The sequence below is a fragment of the Lemur catta genome, chromosome 1, assembly GCF_020740605.2.
Source record: "Lemur catta isolate mLemCat1 chromosome 1, mLemCat1.pri, whole genome shotgun sequence".
Taxonomy (NCBI): Eukaryota; Metazoa; Chordata; class Mammalia; order Primates; family Lemuridae; genus Lemur; species Lemur catta.
In genome coordinates this window covers 22,590,489-22,609,070 of record NC_059128.1, presented here as the reverse complement: position 1 = coordinate 22,609,070, position 18,582 = coordinate 22,590,489, and the positions used below count along the sequence as shown (strand labels likewise).

Below are 18,582 nucleotides of genomic sequence, written 5' to 3'. Positions count from 1 at the left end.
TGGACCAGAGAATGCATGGCTTTGCCAAGCTCTGTCCCCAGAAGGGGCGCCGCAGGTGTGGTTGTGACGCTGTGAGGAGTGTGTGCCAGCATGAGCATCCCTGCAAACCAGGGACTCCATGGTTCAGGGAAGGGGGTGTCTTGGTAGCCAGGCTCACCCTCCTGTTTGATCATGGACACCCTCTGTCCTTTAGGGGCATGGGGAAGGTTATTCTCTAGATCGGTGGCCTTCAGAATGGGGTGCAGGCAAGACCATTCTTTGGGGATATAGGAAGGAAATAATATAACACATTATTAACTTATATGTAAGTTACTTATAAATAAATATACATCGATTGGGAGACTATAGTAAAATTCTTTTTTCTAATGGGGAATTTTTCAGAAAGGGTTGGAGGTGACTGATCAACACTCAAATCCACCTTTATGTCTCTCTAACTGGTTATCGTCACTCCTGGCTTCCTGTAACAGTCCCTCACCCCCAGGGCTTGCAGCTTACAGGTGGAGGGATGCCCAGAGCAGTCTAGCTGCCAGTGGATGTGTGCTGGGCTCTACTACTCTATCTTCAGCCCTGTGTGGTGGTCTTGGCTGGCCTGCCAGGTGGCTCTGGATGGCTCCGTGGGAAGGTGCTCTAGACACACCTCCTCCTTCGATGGCCTCACTCTGCTCAGGATTACTAACGCTATCCCAGAGCTGTGTTCAGCATAAAAATCACAGCATGGAAATTCACTGGGGCAACTTTGGGTTGTGTAAGAGTATAGTCTTTGAAGCATCTTCAAGCTTTTGTGAAACAGTCCTTGACATACTATCATCTATTTGTTAGAATAGGCCATCTGTTTATTGGGATGAGCTCAGCTGTCTGACATTCACTGAGCAAACATCTGTAATGTACCAGCGTGATCTTTACCCTTGAGGAGCTTATGGTCTAGTTGGGAAGCCTATCGGGCAAAGAAGTCAACACTCATCAGGGTTGCTATAACACCAGGTGGAAGGTGGAACGTTTGTAGAGTAGCTTAAAAGGGAGTGTTTTACCCATCTTGTGTGTGTGTGTGTGTGTGTGTGTGTGTGTGTGTGTGTGTATGTACGTACATGCATGCGCTTGGAGTGAGGGTCAGAGGAAACCTCACAGAGGAAATTCTTGGGCAGGACTTGGAAGCTTTAATTGGGAGACTGGGAGGAAAGGGTACCCTGGCATCTCTAGGAGACAGCAGGATGCTCTTCCTAGTAGTTTGCAGTAGTTAATGGGCTGGACTGAAGGATTGAGGCCAATGGGAGAGTCATGAGAGGAGAAGTTAGACAGGGAGGGTCTTAAAGGCTTTGTAAGAATTTTGGACATTGCTTTTTTCCACAACTGGGAGCCACCAACATTTTTTCAGTTGAGTAGAGACAGAGTCAGATTTGAATTTTAGGAAGGTGACTCTAGGGGCACTTTGTAGGATGGTTGCCATCAGAAGGCTTAAGCAGGGAGGCTCTTGTGTGGTTTTGGTGAGAGAAGAGTCTGCAATGGGGGAGTAGGGATGAAGGAGGGCCAATTATAGAGATGTCAAGGAGAGAAACTTAGTAATTGGATAGGCACTGATGTTTCGTTTTGCACTTAGACTGCCTGGCTCTGCCACATGCTCGTATGCAAACACGGGCAAAGGGCTTCACTTCTGTGTTGCAATTTCACCATCTGTGAAAAGGGATGGTGATAGTGTGCACCATGTAGGATTATTACGATGCTTGAAGGAGACAGTGCACATAAAGTGCTTAGAGCAATGCTTGGCGCACAGTAAGTACTCAGGGAATATTACCATTATCACTATTGACAAGAGAAAGGTGGAGCTTTGATAACATGCGCTTCTGGAAAGCCAGTGGGAGGAGCAAGTTTGGGTGAGAGAGGGGTAATAATAAATTTGGTTTGGCCATATCCTGCCTTTTCAGAGTCTAGAGGACCCTTGCAGCAGGGTGGTACAATAGTTGGCACTAAGGCGTAGGATGGGGCTGGGCACAATGTCAGGGCTGTTGTTACAGGGGGTCGGGACATGGATGAGGTTGTCCAGGGAAGGCTGAGAGGAAAAGAAGCCTAAACTCAGAACCTTTGGAAACCTTAATATCTAAAGTCGTGGAGGAAAAGAAATTCTTTAGATAGACTACAACAGATGATCAGAAATGTAGAAGGAAACTAGGAGTAAAGTTCTTCACTGGTGAATAAATTAAAAAATATCACTTCTTAACCTGGCTGAAGTTGGGGCATGCATTTGAATGTAATAAAATAGCGTAAAGAATTGCATCATTTAGTTTCAAAAATTATTTACATTGGCTTTTCTTCTACTTTCAATTTAGTGAGGTTTGTTTGTTTCAGAACATTTCTACCAATAGAAACTTAAGTCTCATATACAAATGATGAACCTGAGGGTTTTGGATGTTTTGCATGTGGTGGAGTTTCTGGCTCTTAAAACATTGTGATCCCATGAGAAGCAAGGACTCAACGATCTGAAAGAAACAAACCCAGAGAAATGAAGAGACTGGCCCAAGATCAGCAAATTCGTGTTTTGATTTGATCTTTGCACTTCTCTGAGACCATGTGAGTCAAACACAAAATGCTTTAGCTAAGTTTTTCTTGGGGTCAAGCACTGAACTCTCTGGGGTACCAGCACTGAAGCTCAGCTTAAAGCCCCGCACTGTCTCCTGGGGCTGGGGAGAGACATTCCTCTAACTGTGGTCCCTGCGGGCTGGAAGAGCAAGATGCCCCATGCCAGAGATGCTGGAAGCCCTGCTCAGCTAGCAATATATAAGTGCTGGTAATTAATTCACTTGTGGTTTCTGTGTCTCTGCCCAGGGGTGGGGTACTTGGAGAGAAAGCAAAATACTTTGAGAAAATTGAGGCTCCACTCTGGTTGCCTGCTCGCTGCCCCCCTCCTGCCTCTGACTCTCCGGGGCTGGGAGCAGGGGCTGAGTCTGTGCTCCGAATGCTTGCTCGGCATCAGTTTTCCAGGAATTTCAGGACACAGGAATTTTCGCCCAGCTGTGTTGTGTGTTGCTGTTCAGCAATCTGAAGTTGCTTATCTAGCGTAAGTCAGAATGGGGAGCCTAGGGAGGAGGGGGAACGCCTTCGTTTTTCTAAGCAGAAGAAATTGAGGTGTTAGGGGCCCAGCTGGCGTGCAACAAGAACCGAGAAATGGAGCCTCGTGGACATGCATGCTCATGTGAATTTCCTACTGAAACCTGTGGTATTATCGGAAAGACAGCTCTTTCCACCCCCTCCAACAACGATGAACACGTACTGCGGGCCCACTGTGCGCCAGGAGAAGCACTGGGTAAGAGTGATGAACAGGACAAGGCACATCATGATGCTTAATTAACCAAGTAATTATAAAGTGACTGATGCTCTGAAAGGAGGTGTGTAGCTTAACAATGGTCTCTATGGGGTTAGGGTCCCTCTTCACACCTGGCAGAGCAAAGGCTCTGAAGGTCATAGGTGTGACTAAGACATTCCAAGGAGTCACAGGAGGTCCGGGGCTTTTTCTGGACTCACAGTTCCAGGCTGGCTCTCCTGCCGGCTGAAGCTGGTAGAGACTTAGTACTTAGGCTGAGTTTAGTGCCCAGCTCTGATCGTGCTCCTGAGTAGGCCTCAATGATGCATTTTAATTTCATGGAAATCTTATGACTTATTACCTGTTTATTTTGATGGAATAAATTTAATAATGATGGTTAACTAATTTTCATGAAGCGTTTATTATGTGCCGAAGACTGGCCTAAGTACGTTCACATGTGACTTCCTTTCAATCTCGCAACCACCCTTACCAGGGAGGTTGTTGTTTTCCTGGTTTTATAGTTGAGAAAATGGGGTTTAAAGAGAAAAAGCAATCTAACTGCCTAAGTCAAGAGTCTGGGAGGTCGAGGTGCAGTTTGAGCTCTTGCCTCTCTCTGCTACCCCCTGTTCAATCTGGCATTCGACAGAGGCTTCTGTGGCCATCAGGGACCCAACCCTGTTCTCCGCTGGCCCAACTGGGGAGTCTCTAGCATGCAGGGACACTGCCTGTCTTCTTCTGACCTTCTCCCTCTCCCATACATAACTGATTTTGCTCAGCTCTGACCCTGATTCAGATGCATTCTGCAGAGAGAAACATACAAGCTGCCCTGGACCCCCACTTTTTACCCTAGTGCCTTATTTCATCCCATGGGCCATAATTGAAATGGATCTGGAAGCGTAGACTGCTTGGGCTGGAATCCCGTGTTTTCACCATCTTTTTAAAACCTATGACCCTCCCAAGTAATTTTTGTTGTTGTTTTTGTTGGTCTATTGTCCACCATTATCCAAGAGACTTTTTGTCAAGCTTAGGTGAAAATCTTTGACTTCTATTAAATTGCCAAATGAACATTGTTTCAATGTACATATCTCCCTAATTTATGCATTTTGTTACCCCTCCCCCTTCTTGAGCATCACAGTTCAACCTCCTTTTATGATACTGTGACCTAGAGAAGTAAGGTGACTTACAAGGGGCCACTCGGCTAACAAGTGGCTGGGTGACTGGGACTAGAACCCAAATATCCTAACTCCCAGCCTAGCATTCTTTCCCTTACACCACTCTGAAAAAAGATACGTGGCTAAGGAGAATTGATTGGTTCAAAAGAACATTGATTGCCAAGAGCAATTAGGGGTGATCAAAGCAGCTATGGTCTGCAATGGGCTTACAAATGAGTGGAGATTTTGCTATGGAAAACAGAAACCAGTAAGTGTATAATTACTTGTGATGAGTACAGTAGAAACAAAGAACAGGGTGAAGGGAGATCTAACGAAAACAAAGGTGGTCAGGGAGGTCTCTCTGGGGAGGCAAAGTCCAAAGATGAGAAAGAACAGGGACCAAGTGATGGAGTGGGGCCGTAGTGTTCATTGTCGCTTGCTTGGCTGAAGGACAAAGTTGATTAGTCTAATATCCTTGGCAGGAACTATGTCTTTCACTTTTATGTGGTTGCTTGGAGTATAGTTGATGGGTAATGATGGATGGATGGATAGATGGATGGGTGGAGGACTGTTTGGGGATGGGGAAAGAGAGAAGCTCTCAGTGTGATAAGATGAGGGTGGCTGATCTTGTCTGACAGTGGACATACATGTGGACCTCCCCCTCCAGAGTCCAGAATCCTGGAAGTGAGGATTTGGGGTAGAATCTCCAGCTAAAGGAAGCTCTCTTGTGGAGAAAATGAAAATGAAGAGCTGCTGGGACAAGAAAGCCATAGTGAGTGTCATTTGCCACCAGCCTAGAGAAACTTATTCCTCAAATAGCCGCGCCGTGTGGCTCCCACCCACAGCACAGAAGTCAGCCTGAGCCTTTCCAAATCGCTGCCCTTTCTTCCTGCTGCTCAGGGACTCAGCCCTGCCCTCTGAGGTCCTCCCACCTGCCACAGTGTATTCTTGGTACATGAAGAGGAATAGGAGGTTGCCCTGATCAATCTCTGCTCTTCAGCTGTTGTTGCCAAGGACATTTATATTCCAGAACATCTAAAGGATTCTCAGTGTGGAGGAGTAGTGGTAAAATCTGAGGCTGGGAATCAGCCTTATTCTAAATGGCTCTGCTCCTTGGATTTAGGCTAACATCTATTGACCACTTCTGTTTCAGGCACTGCAAATAGCTTTACGTTTTGTTCCCATTTTACATATGGGGAGACTAAAGCTGAGAGAGAATCCCCAGTCTATCCTTCACCCAGTAGCACAAAGACACACAAGGGACTAGAATAAAGTCTTACCATTCTGCATGAAAGCAAGAAAAAGAAACATAATGTAGTAAATTTTTTTTGTAAAGTCACATTTTCAATTTTTTAAAAAATTCTGAGATATGCCCTTTCATTTTGGGGATATTAATATACCTTTTCTTTTTAAGAAAATATGGTAATATAAAATATCCGTTTTTGTTTTTTGTTCTTTCTTGGTAATATAAAAATATAGTTAGCCTATGTTAGTTTACAAAATTGCTTTATGTTGCTTTAAATGAGTTACAGGTTAATAAACTCTATTAATCTGAGGACCACTGTTGCAGGTGATTGCTAGTTCCCATACTACATTCTTTCTAGGAGTAAAGTATTTGTATAATTTTATTCACTTTTTGTTCTGATCTTTTGTCAGAAAGAGAGTTGCAACTGGACAGGACCTCTGAGATCATATAATTTATTTTTATTCAGCATTTATCAAGATGTTTAGATTGCACAGTTTTGACCCTGAGACCTTTGAACTCTGTGTTAGTGTAATTGGAATTAGAGAAGTCTAGAACATTTTTAGCAAGGAAATATTTTTCAGAAGCAAATAAATGTAGGCGGCATATAATTCCTCAATCCATTTTCTCTTCAGCATAGTTAAATCATTTCTTATTTTTCCAATTCAGTTTTATTTTACTGAATTATTTTTAACAAGATCAATTCTGCTCCAGTGTATTCTATAATGAAGATTTGATTCATCGATCAGGTATCTTTTGTGTGCCTATCGAATTGTACCTATATAGCTTCTACTATGGTGAATGTTCTTTTGTGGCCATTATTTCTACTACGTCCAAATTTCTCGCATCAAATTTTGTCAAGAATGCTTGATTCTTTCTTCAATATTTTAGTCAATAACAAATTTTACCATGTGCATTTTTAGCTGCTGTCAGTTCTATTTCATGTTGGTTTTTTCCCCCCTGACAGGTCTAATATTTTTTTTTTCCAGGTCAATTTTTGCAGTTTGAAATACCACATTTTCTTCCTACACCTAAAATCAGTCCCTTTCAAGATAGTTTCTTGGTGGGTTCCAAATATACTCAATGAGTCAAAAACGTCAAGGTCAACATATCTTGTGTTGTTTATAGAGACCAGTGAACCGGAAGGATTAAGAAACCTATTCAAGGTTTCTTAGTGGCAGAGCTCTGTCGGCTCATTTTAGAATGTACAGGCCCGCCTTGTTCAGCGAAGGGCAGAGTCAGAATGTAAAATTGGGATGATCTGGATGGCGCCCCTTCCTCCTCTCAGCATCCACTTCCCAAACCCTCTTCTGAACTAATAGGAGAATTTCCACCGACCCAACCTCCCTATGAAATGGCAGCTGGGGCCGCAGTTCCAAGCCTCTTGTCTTCTCCTGGCATCCTAGCTAGGCCCGCCTTGAGCTGTGTGTGCACTGGGGTAGCATGATTTACAAACAAGTAGGACCAAAAAGGAAAAATCCTCTCTTGTGGAAAATTAGGTCAGTGGCAGAGTCGGGGAGGGGAGGGAATCCAGGCCTCCTTCCCCCATCGCTGGTTCGTTCCCCTTGCCTGAAGCAATCAGGGCAGGAGCTGAGGGTGCTGTCGGGAGCAGACATCTAGGGTGGGGGGTGAGGGCCGGTGCCCGTGCGCGTGTTCTCGTGTGGATGTGTGAGAACAGGAACATAGTCTGTTTTCCAGCCACTTGGGACTCCCCCCTCTTTGAATGTATTTGTCTGGATTACTCTAAGGGGGATATTAGTGTTGTCTAATAACGGCCTTAGATTTATCAAGGGATTTGTTTGATTAATTCCAAAGCAAAGTACAGCAGATAGAGCAGAGCTCAGCCAGGGTGGTGGGTCTACACCACCCATTGTCCGCCCTTTCTAATTCCTGTCAGGGAGGCCACCCCCACTCCTGCCTGTTGTCCGGATTATTGAAGGCTCTAGTGTTTAGGACCCCACTGTGAGATGGTTAAAACTGTTTCCCACTGCTAAAATGCGTGAGTGTCTGGGCTTACAAGTAAATCTCTAAGTTCACACTGCTGTTCCTGTACACAAGCTTCAGCGATTTGGCCACTTGCTTTTCTTTCCACCGTACAGCTGTCCTCTTAAGGCTGTGTCTTCTCCCAGACCCCCGTCAGGATATTGGTGGCCCAGCCATGGCACAGTGAGAAAAACAATGAACTGGGATGCAGATGACCTGAATTCTGATTTCAGCTCTGACCTTGTCCAGCTGGGTGGACATATGATTTCCCCTCCCTTGGGTCTGTGTTTCCTCTTCTGCGTCTCAAAGTATTCTGTACAACTCTATGCCACTGATCACAATTATAAATAACTAATCGCCTGTCTGATTATTTGTGACCCGTCTCCCCTGCTAGACTCTAAGCTCCAAGAGCACGAGACCTGTGTCTGTCTTGTTCCTCTGCCCTCACCCCAGTGCCTAGCGCAGCCCCTGGGACGTGGGTCATGTGCAAGGCAGTTGTCAAAGGAATGAGCCTGTAAAATGAAAGGGATGGACCTACCTGACATGCCAAGATTCTTTCACTTCTGAAATTCTCTGCTTTTCCGCTATTCTCTCAGAAAGTCACGTAAACACCTCCCCTGTTGGGTTTTTACTGTTTTTGCACTATTTTTAACTGTAGTACCATAGCAGTTACAAGATAAAAATGGAGATTAATAATTCTAATGATAACTCAAAAAGTATATTATTGATGTGTGAAATGTGAAGTTCTTTTCAGGGACTCCCCCTCCTCTCACCTGATCTCCATGGTTCCTGGAAGCAGCAGGTCTTTGCCTGGGTTTCTGAGCTGCCTCTGGAAGGGCCTACACAATCCTGTGGAGCCTTTCAGAGTGGAACTGGTACTGATTAGTAGACTATATGTGTGGTTCTCAGACTCAAAAAAGATTCCTTTAGGTCCAGATTATTACAACTCCCCCTTACTTTACAAAGGGGAAGAAACCAACCTTGCTCATTTTTTGAAAATGAGAGAAAAAGAAGGGTATAAGGGAAAGCAGAAAAGCTGCCCAGGGTCTTAGAAGTGAGAGACCCTTCTAGTAGGGCTACTGGCTTTCTCCTGGGGTTTTCTAGGTCACTAGAAACTCATTGTGGCAGGGCTAAGACCCTTTGAGAAGCATTCAGTTGAATGCTAACTCAAGCCTGTATGTGACCCCTTCCTTCTCAAGCCCACGGCAGATACTGCTAATCAATCATGATCATCTTTTTATCCCCAGCCCATATGCTGCCTCAGACTCTTTCTTAACACAGTATTTCAGGATGTCACCAATCAAAGAAAGGGTGCTAGCATGGTGCCAGGCAGGTCATTAGGCATTTTATATGCATTTGCCTCTTTTGATATTCCTGACGACTCTGAAATTGATGTTATGATCCCTAGTTTACAGATGATGTTTAATTAACTTATCCAAGGTCCCATAATGAATAGCAAAATTGGCCTTTGAGCTCAAAGCTTTCTACATGCCTCCCAGGGAGCCCAGCCCTTGGAGGTGTCAGTCTGACCACCGGCCAGAAATGTCCTTACAAAAGACTTTTCTCCACTTAGTTGTTGCTGCCTATCCTCTGAGTCACTTTAAGGTTTCTTTAGTAAAAGACTTGGAAGCATTCTCTGTCAATCCTAAATCCCCCATTAGCACTGAGTGCAATAATAGAAGGCCACATGCGGCCACCCCACCCTGTTTACGTACTTGCTTGGTGGATTAGATTGACTCCCAGCTGCATGCAGGGCAGTCTTTTTGAGTCTCCAATGCCTAAGTCAGTGTCTGGTATGTAGTAAGTGGCCAATAAATGTCAGTTATTTTGAATTGACCCAGACACAAAGGCTCAGACACTATGGGAACAAAAAAAGGTGATGGGAAAGGCTTACATAAACTATAAGGCTTCCCAGCTTTTCTGAGGACCTCAAAGCCAGCCTTTCTCAAACTTTATCCCATGAGATGTTACTGGGTTTTTTGGGGGGAAAGTGTCCAGCGGTTCAAAAAATATATTTTCCCCATAGACTATGTCTCCTTTTAGTCTTCACTGTGTAGCTTAGTATACATGAGGTTTTCTGAAGTCTCGGGATACTTGATTACTGTTTTTGCAAAGAACACCTGTTCACATCTTGCAGGATGTTGTATTTTTTATGGAATTCTGTTTTGGATATGTTACCCCACCTTATAATCCTTTCTCTGAAATACGGATCCTGAGATTCCACCCAGCAGCAGACATTGTGGATACAACAATGTAGATTACACTCTGAAGTACTTAATCACCACCACCTCTTTCCATCAGCTTTCCACTGGTCTTGGCGATCCCACAGCAATTTCCTGAAATTTAGCCCCATGTCCCAAAGGGTGATAGATTTGGGTGGTTAGGCCAGTGAGGGAAGAAATAATTGGAGATGGAAGAAGGCTGCTGTGGGAAGAAAAAGAACTTTCAAATCAGAGAAATCTGAGTTTAAACCCTGGCTACTGTTAAATATTTATGAGCTGAGTGCACTTGGGGACATTAACTTCCCTGAGCCTTAATTTCCTTGTCTGTTAAGTGGGGTAACAGAAGCATCTACATCAGTATGATTAAGTGGGTCATATATGTACAAAAACAGCTGCAGGTGCCTGGCATATAGGAGGCCTTCAGTAAATGAGAGGGATTGTGGTGGATAATGATCCCTGCAGCTGTCTTCTGGGCCATGTTTCTAAAATTTCTTTTATTATGTCATGTGAACAGGAATGCCACTTAATCCTCTTTGTTAACACCAAGACCTGGCATAATCGCTAGTATGGAATGGCTACTTGATCAATATGTCTGGCATGAACAGATGAATGACATAGAGCTTTGTTGTTGACATAGCGCTTTGTTTTTTACAAAGCACTTCCACATTTATGGTCTCATTCAAGCCTCAGAGCAACTTGGTCATGTCATTAGTGTCATTGTTCCCACAGTTAGGGATATGGAAAATGAAGCTCAGGGAGGCTACGTTGCCTAAGGTCCCACAGCTGGTATGAAGCTGGAAAGTCAGGCCTCAAAACCAGGGCTTCTGTATGTGAAATGTGTAATAAACACACGGTGGAATATTATTCAGCCTTAAAAGGGAAGGGAAATTCTGGCACATGCTACAACCTTAAGGATAAACCTTGAGGATATTGTGCTAAACAAAACAAGCCAGTCACAAAAAGACAAAGACTGTATGATTCCACGTGTATGGAGTACCTAGAGTAGTCAAATTCACAGAGACAGAAAGAAGGTAGGGCCGTGGTGGTGGGAGGCGGGCAGGGGCATTAGTGTTTAATGGGTATAGAGTTTCAGTTTTGCAAGATAAGAATAGTTCCGGAGATGGATGGTGGTGATGGTTGCACAGCATTGTGAACACAGTAACAGTGAACTGTATACTTAAAGATAGCTACGATGGTACATTTGGTTTTATGTATATTTTACCACAATTAAAAAAAAAACTGGGGGAAAAAAACCACCGGGGCTTCTGATTCCAAACCCAGGGCTCTTTCCCACACTCTGTTAACAGAGCCCCCCGCAGGGGAGCTATAGTATGCCTCCTCTCCAAGGCTCTTTTTTGTACTGAATTGCAAACTTTGCAGAACTCACCTCTACTGGAATCCTGGGAGCCCCACCTGCTTCTCCCAGAGCATTGTTACAGTTGGGATAAACTCTGAGGAGCTGGAGTCTTTCCAGAAAGTAAGGAATTCTTGGAAAGAGGGCAGATCCTCTTTCTCAAGGAAATGGCTGCGGTCAAATAATACAACGGTTAGGCTTGCCAACATCAATTAGTACTTCCTCTGTGCCAGATGACTTGCCCAGTCCTTTTGCATACATTGGCTCTTTATAAACCTCACATCAGTCCAACCAGGTATGTAGGTTGTCCCTATTTTATAGATGGGGAAGTGAGGGCTCAGAGAGGTTAGTTAACATGCTGGATCATCTCACATGTGTGGAAGAGCCAGGATTTTCATGCACGTCTACCTGACCCCAGAACCCCTGTGCTATCTGAAGGAGCAGGGAAATTGAAGATATCTGTGTCTAGGGCATTTTCCAACATAGGGACTGATGAATTTCTTTCCCCTCCTGTGATACATTCCTCTCCATCTTAGCAGAAGATGGGACATTGTCTCATTTAGGTCAGTTTTCTCTTTCAATTTTCTGGTGTTCTCTGAGATGCAGGTGTGTATTCCTCTCTCTGGTGGGTCATGCCGCAATTTGGGGAGGATAGTATCCATTTCTTTACCGGGGAGGCTGGCATAGAAACCCTGTTCCCTGGCAGTGCCCAACTGCTACGAGGACTTTTCCAAAGCCCTTGTCCTGTTGTATGGGAGACTATATTGCAGGTGCCAACCTCATGGCCTAAGGCTGGGAGGTATTATTTGGCCGGCGAAGTCTTTTGTTTGCAAGGCTGAAACAGGTCAATAGAATTTCAACTTGTCGCTTTAAAGTTTACAAGGGATGTGTCCGCAAACCAGCAGAGATATTAATAATTTCAATAAGTTTCTTAAATGTTTACTATGTGCCTGGCATTGTGCTAAACACTTTATATGGATCATTTCATTCAATTCTCGCAAAAGTCATAAATTAGGGACAGTCAGTTCCATTACAATGCTTATTTTAAAAATGCAAATTTGTTCTAATATGATTGATGTATTAGGGAACAGTTTGAACATAATAATTCTGCCTTTAATTATGCATGATTTTGTACACAAGAAACACTAGGTGAAGGCAGAAAACTGCAGCCAGCTGAACCAATCTACATAGGAACTCACAAAATGCACTTATCTCAACACTGTACTAACCACCTCAGCCACCATGTGCGTATGAGTCCCGCTCCACACCTGGCATTTCAACTTTCTGTCCAATTCCAGGTGTCCCTCGTTCCATCACTTCACAATAATTCACAAGCTTCCGACTTCCACAAGCAAACTTCAGGTCTTTTTAAAGGGCCATATTTATTGTAGTACTTACCTATTTCTTAACTATTTAACATGTGTAAAATTGGTTCCTATCTTTTATTCCGTGTCACTGATGTTTTTGGGTATTGTGCTCCACCTCCATTTTTTCCTGTAGGCCCTGTGGTTTTTACTGTGTGATTTTGCATAGCGAAGTGACTTGTAGGAATGCATAGACGATTCTAGCAAAACTGACTATACTACCATTATTCCCGTGTGGCAGAAGAGAGACATGAAGCTAAGAAATTGGACAAAAATATTTTTAATAACAAGTGGCAAAGCCAGGATTCGAACCTTTCTGTTTGTACTCAAAACCCCTGAAGCACTGAAAAAAAAAAGGCCGTCTGCAGGCACTGATCTGATTGTATCTGTAACAAGTAGACTGCCTCTCCCAACTGTCAGTCAAGCCCTGGGTCGTCAAGCCAGAGTCACTGCAAGTAGGAGAGCCCCTGTAGGTGTTCGGGCACAGTAGTGATCTGGCCCACAGGGATGCCCTCCTTGGTCCTCCCTGCTTTCCTTCCTTCCCCGCTCCCGGCCACTGCCTGCCCAGGCTAGCTGGCACTGGACGCAGCCGCTACTGCTGCCTCATCTTGCAGTCTGGAGTTATTAGCATCAAAGAACAAAAGCAAACAGCACCAGGACTCTGGGGCTCAAGTCTGCTACCAAGGCAGATAAATGGACCCTCATGTCAGGGATAAAGCTAACACCACCCAGCCTTTTGTGGTGACAACTCTTCCTGTGTTTGAAGAGCTCAGACACCGAGAGCCAGAAAGAGCCCTAGAAGGCAGGAAACCCAGCCTCCTCGCTGCTGGAAGTTTGCTTTAGCTCTTAACTTAAAAAAAAAAAAATGTTTCTGTGTTTGTTCTTGGAGAAGGGAAAACCTTGTGCTTATTTCTCCCTGAGGGCAGGAGTGGATGGGCGGTTGCAGAAGCTCAATCTTGGCCTTTTCGCCCTTCTAATGTTATGGCTCAGTGCAATCCTCAGTGGAAAGCCAGTTAAAGACCTGCCCTGATATCTGGGGGCCTGGGACAAGCCTCCTTTCTCTCTACCTCCAGCACTGGGAAGGTCCTCGCACACATTTGTGTGGACACCCCAGACCGTAGAAGTCCACAGCTCCTGCGAACAGTGTCCCCGTGGCCACTTCTTGACACTAGAGTACACACACCAGTGTGTTGGTCTGATTTGAGAGAATAGACCCAAGGAGGAGGTCACTGTGGATTTGGGGCAATTTAGTCAAGGAATTCTTGGCACCAGGGCATATTCTATAAGGGGGTGAAGGCGTTGCTGGTTCTGGGTGGGAGCATCATCTGACCTTGTGGAATCCTTAGTCCCTAAGCTGGGATGCAGCTGCAGAAGGAACAGAGCAGGCCCTTCTAAAGCGTATAGCCCAGAGCAGGGACTCCAGTTGTCCAGGCCCACGGTCATACTGCCTTTGACCCCTTCTCTGGGCCATGAGCAGTGCCTTTTTCTCACATCTGTGAGATGCTCCACATTCTTATCCCTAATTTCTAGTTCCATGGGTCAGATGGTTTCCGTCCTGCTTTGCTCTTCTATTCAGAAATATAGCTTGACCCTTATCTGGTGTGCTACAGTCTTAGAGGAATAAATCATGATAGAGCATCCTCTCTGGGCCTTAGTTTCCTTATCTGTAAAATGGGGTGAATAATATTCCTACCTGCAAGGGTTGCAGAGAGAATTAAATAAGATGATGTGTATGAAGCACTTGGCATGGTGCCCGGCACACAGAGAATGCTCGATAAATGTGAGCTTTGTTATAGTCTGTATCGCTTTTGTCCCATTTTATCTCACGTTCACCCTCTGATGGGGTGAGGCTGCCAGCGTGGTAATTGACACAGAGTGGGGGGATCCACAGCTGGCCTGCCAGGACTCAGGCTCTGGCTCTGCAGACTGTGACTTTGGGCCAGGTACCTAAGCTTCCTGTGCCTCAGTTTTCTTATCTGTAAAATGAGTATAGTAATAGTTCCTACTCCATAGGGTTGTTGTGAGGAGCTTAGAACAGTGCCTAGCACATAGAAAGCCCCCAGTCAATGTTAGCTGGTAATTTTATTACCTGCATATATGAGAGGATAAGAGTATTATAAAAATCAACCAAAAACCCTCCCTGTGGTCACACAACATGGAAGGCAGACCTGGGATGCAGCTGCATGTGTTTCTGACTCCTTGCCTTGCTGCCCCCCATGTCTGGGGCTGTCGTCCCTGGAGGTCCTGGGGTCCCATAGGTCTTCTGCCTATGGTTGCTGCTGTTAGACAGGCTGGGGTCTGTGTATGGGGGAGCAGCACTGGGCCCCAGGCCTGGCCAGAGGAAATATATATGTGTATAAATATGTGTACGTGTATGTGTATAGATCATTTTTGAATAGACAAAAATTAGGGGCACATTGCAGAAGAAAAGGCAGTTGACATCCAGATAAGATTGATCTAGGGGAGGTGGCATCCTCACCGGTGCCAGCCCTTCCTCAGCTACCTCCTGCTGTTTTATTTTCTCACACTGCTGGGCCTGTAGTTTTCCAGAGCGCCACTGCATTTAAATCTATATTCTATTTTCTCTCCCAGAAAATAGGTCAGACTCAAGGCAGAGTTCACCAGGTGGTGTCCCCAAAGGTTTGACTGGGACTCGCCTCCAGGAGGCTGGCTGTGTAGCCCTCCCCTTGCTCCCCAAAGCTCTTCCAGAGGCATGGGGGACTCTTGGACACCTAGCTCTCGAGATGATCTAGAGTTCAAATGAAGGGTGAAGTGGGAGGCCCCCAGCTGAGCTTGCTTCTATAGTGCACCGGCAGATGGAGCTTCCTTTCTTTTCTCCACCGTGGTTAGAAGAATCAGGTCCCCCCAGACTGCAGGGAATTGTTTCTTTTGAACTTGAAAATATCCATGCTGAGTGTATGCACTTGTACCTAAAGTTATTGTTGAATATGCAGTATGTGTCTGTTGGGTTCTGAGTGGAGGTGGGAATGCCCTAATTTATGTCTTCCCCTGGTTGTGATGCTGAAGAGAGTGGGTGAAGGGGTGGTGGCAGGTTTTAAATCCTTTTTTTCCTGTTTTTCTCTCCATTTGGAGTGTAACAATTCTAAGGGAGGTGGCCACAACTGGCCAGACCTGGTTTTCATCAGGATCTTTTTTTCCCCTGAGTACTTCTTGAGCACCTGTTACCTGCTGAGGACTGTGTGTGAGTGACAGAGCTGGGAAGATGGGAGAGGGAAGGTGCCAGGTAATGCGAGCCAGTCCTTGGTCCTTCTATCACAACAGTGGAAATAACTAACTGAGCAGGTCCTGCCTAGAGCTTTTGCCTTTGCTGTTCCCCTGCCTGAACAGTCTTTGTCAGGTATATGTGTTTCTCACCTTCTTCAGGTATCAGCTCAAATGTTACTTCCTCAGAAAGACCTTTTTAGACTACCTAAAATGAGGACCTTCTGCTGCCACTTACTCTACTTTTCCTTTCATCATGGCACTAATCACTATTTGACTTTATGTTTCTGTGTTTTTATTGTTTATATCTCCACTAAATCCTGATTGTTGTCTGTTTTCCTTCATTGCTTACACCCCCAATGCTTAACGCAGGGTCTGGCCTCTAATAGGTGCTTAGTCAATATGTATTCAATGGTGAATAAATTATCTCCATTGATACAACTCACTGAGATAGATACTATTAGTATCTCCATTTATACCTGAGAAGTTTGAGGCTCAGAGAAGCTGAGGTTCTTGCCTATGGACAGAGGGGCAGAGCTGGGATTTGACTCTAGGTCTGCCTTATTTCCCTTATTATACTAAGAAATCTTGTTTTCTTCTATGTTGGCCTCATTCTCAGGTAGACTATCTCCATATGATAAAAAAGATGGAATCTGGCAGTTCTGGAGAAAGGAGAGCATCCCATTTCGTGATAATTCTATTAAAATTCCCTGGGAAGACTCTCATTGGTTGGGCTTGGGTCACATGTCTGTTTCTGAGCCAATTATTGGGTCCAGGAGATAGACTTGGCCTGATTCACATGACTACCTTTGGAGCTAAGGTGGGCGTTGGGGGTCACCTTTACTAAGCCACATGGATTAAGGTGAGAAGGGGCTCCTCAGAAGACAGCTGGGGGTTGTTACAAGAAGAGGAGGAAAAGGATACTGGACAGAGAGTACGGCAGATGGATACTGCCAAGGATCTGGTCCCCACCCTCCAGCCATCCCCTCCCCCATCTACCTCTTGCCTTTGGCATTTCATTCTGTCGGTCAGAACTGAGTCCAGAAATTTAGGTCACTCACTGCTTCTTGGGGCAGGGGCCAGGTAGATACCCTGTGTCTATGCCTAAGGTTGGAATAATGCTCAGAACTGCCTCCAGGTCGGTGCCACAGTGAGGAACTGAGCTTGGATCTTGAGCCCCAGCTAAAGGGGGTTTTTCTTGGTGGCATTGCTGTCCCTCTTTGACAAGAACACATGCTGTATTTTCATGCACAGGACTAGAACTATCCCAAATTGAGACTTGAAGAGAGAAGACAAAAGAAATAAGAATGCAATTTTTTTTGACCCTTGCTTCTGCTTGTGCCCCCACTTCACACTGAGGGCCGGGGAGGGAGGGGAGGGCTGGAGCAGATGTCCTTATTCATAAGTAAAAGAGTTGAACCAGAATCCCCGGCTTAATTCCTGTGGTCTCTTGGTGTTTCCAGTGGGCCATCTGGTGAATATTTTTTGGTACTTCTGTCTGTAGTAATTTTAAGTGATAACAATCAAAGCAGCTAACGTTTCTGCAGCGTTTGCCTTGTACCAAGTTAAGTGCTTTACAAGCATTTAATCTCGTTTAATTCTCATAACACCCCCAGGAGGGAGGCTCTGTTATTATTGCTATTTCATAGCCGAGGAAAATGACTCTTAGAAATTCAATGATGGGTCCACGGCCACAGAGCAGCCTGGGATTTGAACCCAGGCCTGTCTGTCTCTAAAGTTTTAGACTGTAGTCACAATCCGAAGATGGGCCAAGTAACAGGTATTGAAAGACCTTTGGGGTTCCAAGGAATTCTGTCTCCCCGGGTCTCGGAGTTCCCAAAGAGCGTGTTTGTATGAACAATAGTGTTGACACTCCTGCCACAGAACTCCAGCACATGTAAATAGTTTAATGTCCTGTTTAATTAAGGGGTATTTTAACGACCGCTATTCCAGGCAATCCATCAGTTATGGTGAATGCCCTGCTTCGTTATTTACGCTGCTTGTTTTCCCTTCCCACCTCTTCTATTTCGCCTCTTTTCTTCCTCCTGCCACTTCATCCCTAAATCTAACTCACCAGAAAACCTGAAAGGGGGTGTGGCTGAGGAATGATTCAGAACTCTCTAGAAGTCTCTTTGGAAAGATACAGCTTCTAAGGAATACAGGGCGTGGGCTGGAGGAATGCTCAGCTGTGGTTGTGGGTGTGCCCCTCCTGGGTGCTGGAGCGTGCTCAGTTGGTCAGTGCCTGGATTTTCCCAGGGCAAGGGCCCTAAGGACTCACTGGTGTTTTGCAGATCTGATTGCGAGTGTCTTATTATGGGAGAGTAATCTCCATCTTGTTCAGGCAGCACATTAGAGGCACAGAAGATAAACCATGACCCATGACTCTCACCCAGCTTCCCCATGGCTTCAGGGCTATCACTTTAGTCTGCAAACTGAATTCGGGTCCCCTATGCCCTCAAGGGACCCAGGCTTCAGTTGAAGGGATATTGAACTGGGTAGGAATCAAGAGATTGAGGAGCTTTTCTAGGCTCTGTTCCTGAGCTAGCTGTGTGACCTTGAGTAAGTCTCTCAACCTCTTTCATCCTTCATCTTAACAAGAAAGAATTAAACTAGGTAATTAATGTGTACTCCAGATCCAACATTCAGCGGGTCCAAGTGAGTCATCCAAGACTGTGCGGATGGTCAGCGGTTTCCTGAAGCAGCCCCTGGCTCCTTCTCTGCCAGAGTATATCCTGTGGGGCTGGGTCTGGG

The 18,582-nt window shown here is 45.1% G+C and overlaps 1 protein-coding gene across 4 annotated transcripts in view; it reads left to right on the top strand.

Moving 5' to 3' along the window:
* NRXN3 (neurexin 3) overlaps positions 1 to 18,582 on the top strand; it is a 1,488,306-nt gene that overhangs the window by 12,634 nt on the left and 1,457,090 nt on the right. The window lies entirely within an intron of this gene.